The following is a 2,847-nucleotide window of genomic DNA, read 5'->3' on the forward strand; positions in this document are numbered from 1 at the left end:
CTTCCTCCCTCCCTCGACCTTCCCTCCCTCCTCCTGACCCCTCCCTGACCTCCCTCCCTCGACCTCCCTCCCTCCCTCCCTCCCTGACCTTCCTCCCTCCCTGACCTTCCTCCCTCCCTGACCTCCCTCCCTGACCTCCCTCCCTCCCTGACCTCCCTCCCTCCCTGACCTCCCTCCCTGACCTCCCTGACCTCCCTCCCTGCCCCCCCCCCCTGCTGACGGTACCGGGCTGACCCTCTGCCGTCCCTGGCTCCGAGGCGCAGGGCGAGTGGGCACGTAGACCCCGCGTCCCTCAGGTGGGCAGTGTGGTGTGGGTGCAGCGTTCTGAGCTCCGAGAACCCTGGGCCACCGGCTCTGGGGGCAGTGGCCACCACCCGAGGGGGGCAGTCGGCCAGCCCCAGGAGGGTCCTCGGTGGCTGGAGAGGCCCTGAGGTCGCCAGCAGTGGGGCAGCTGTGATGGTGGCCGGGAGCGGTCCCCTGGCCCGGCAGATCCACACTGTACGGTGGATGGCTGCCCAGGTTCTACTTGAGTCTGACAGGTTCACCTTCTAGGAGCCGGGCCTAGTCTTAAAGATGCTTTTAGGCACTGAGGATGGCACCGGGCACTTTACCACGGAGCTGTGTCCCCCGCCCCAGTCCTCTCCTTTATGTGATGGTGGCCGGCGGCCTAGGCCAGGGACTGGCCACGGGCCCTGCCCTCAGAAGGCGCCGGTGGGCAGCTGCCTATACCCTGAGGTCAGATGTCCTGGCCCCTGGGGCTTCGCAGGCCGCGTCTTGCTGACACCAGGTGCGTGAGGTGACTCGGTGGCGGCCACGTGGAGTTGAGAAGACCCAGCTGGGGGCAGGTCCCCGTCAGTGGACCCCTGGCCGGGTGGACGGTGGTCCCCCCTGGGCCCGGCTCCAGGTTGGCACAACTGCAGCAGGAAGCCGGCCTGGCTGGGCTCCCACCCCACTGCCCTTTCTGTGGCTTTGGGTTCAGGCCACCGCAGCCAGCCTGAGACAAATGGGACCCCGGGAGGGAGGCCGGGAGGTCTCCAGCCCAACAGCCAACCCAAACTCGGAACCCGAGGGCCGCGCCCTGAATACCTCCCTTTGTTTCCTTGTGAGTTTGTGGACCCGGGGGCCCCAAGCTTGTCGGACCTTCAGGCAAGGGCAGAAAAAGCCTCCAATACCCTTTATTGGCCATCGCTATTAAAGTCCCAGCCACTCAGGAGGCTGAGGCAGGAGGATTGGAAGTTGGAGGCTAGCCTCAGCACCTTAATGAACGCGTCTCAAGACGAAGTCGGGAGTGGAGCTCAGTGGCAGAGCACTTGTCTGACTCGTGGAAGGCTCTGGGCTCCGTCCCTTGTGTTGGGAGAGACACACATGCCAGTCAGTGCCAGGAGCTGGGACTTCAGTGGGAGAAACTGGACACCATCTTCCTGGGTCCTGTGACACCTCAGGAGCAGGTCCTCTGGTTGTCCCACCTCCTCTGTGACTGCCTGGAGTCAGGGTGGGCGAGGTGACCCTGTGGTCCCCCTGTGCGGGGTGCCTCACGTCCTGCTCTTATCCCAGACCTCAGAACTGTTGGTGGCCTGGTGGCCTGGTGGCCGGGGTCCAGGGCCTTCGTGGGAGGAGCTGAGGGCTCTGGCCACGCTGTGCCCTTCAGAGTCCCGGAACTGGTCAGGGCCCTGCTTGCTGGCCGGCACTCGGGGCGGGGCAGGGCGGTCTTGCGGCTGCCCCAGGTTCCCCGTGAGGGATGGATGATGGTGCCTCATTCTGTTTCTGTGATGGTGACTTGTCCCGTGGGGGGGGGGACAAGTGCCAAGGAGGAGATTAGATGGGGAGGCTGCAGTTTCCCATGAGGCAGAGCAGACAAAGAGGCCATTGTTCCTCCCAGACGCACTGGGGCGGCTGTTCTAGGCGAGGTCCCCTGGAGCCCTCCTGGCGGGGGCTGAGGCCGGGGGCTGAGGCCGGGGGCTGAGGCCGAGTGCTGGGCAGGGCGGGAGTCCCACTGCTGCGAGGACGTGAGGAGCCACCCCCAGGCCCCCGAGAGAGACCTGCAGGCCTGTGGGCTTTTCCAAGGCTCTTAAAACTCTGGGACCTGACAGAGTCGCTCAGGGCCTCGATGATGTGCCGAGGCTGGCCTTGAACTTGTGATCCTCCCGACCCTCCGCCTGGGCCTCCTGAGTCACTGGGATCATGGGTGTGGTCCACCGTGCGGCCTCCGTCAGTTCTTATGGGCTTGAACATCAGTGACTCCTGACGGGGCGCCCGCGTCGGTGTGGCGCTGCCTGACAAGAAGCACGCGAGGTTTCCCAGAGCCCCCGTCCCTTGTCCATCGGGGCCTCAGGAGTCGGGAGGGAGAAGAGCCTTCCCCACTCTGGAGGCTTCCGAGAGCTGGTGCTCGGAGAGTTCTGCCCTGGCCACCCCCTCCGTCTCTACCTGGAGCCTCGTGCCCAGATGGGCCAGGGCTCAAGGTCATGAGAAGGACAGGCCCGTGTCTCCGGAGGATTCCTGGTCACCCTGGGACGGTCCTGTCGCCAGCACTGTATGGACGAGCAAGCTGAGGTCACGGCCACTGACAGATGGGGTGGGAGTCGGGGGTGGGGGCCCAGTCCACCCCCTGGACCAGGGGCTGCCTTTGGCCCTGAGCCCCAGGGGCCCTCGCTTTCGGCTCTGACGAGGGGACCACCCCCTCCCATCACCGTTTCCCACTGCAGACAAGGGACGGCTCCGCTAAGTTCTTGACCTGGGCAGGTGGCACTGGCCTGTAATGCCAGCAACTCGGGAGGCCGAGGCTGGAGATCCCAAGTTGCAGGCCAGCCTCAGCAGCTCAGTGAGACCCTGTCTCAGAACACAAAGGCA

This window comes from Marmota marmota, unplaced genomic scaffold (assembly GCF_001458135.2).
Source record: "Marmota marmota marmota unplaced genomic scaffold, marMar, whole genome shotgun sequence".
Lineage (NCBI taxonomy): Eukaryota > Metazoa > Chordata > Mammalia > Rodentia > Sciuridae > Marmota > Marmota marmota.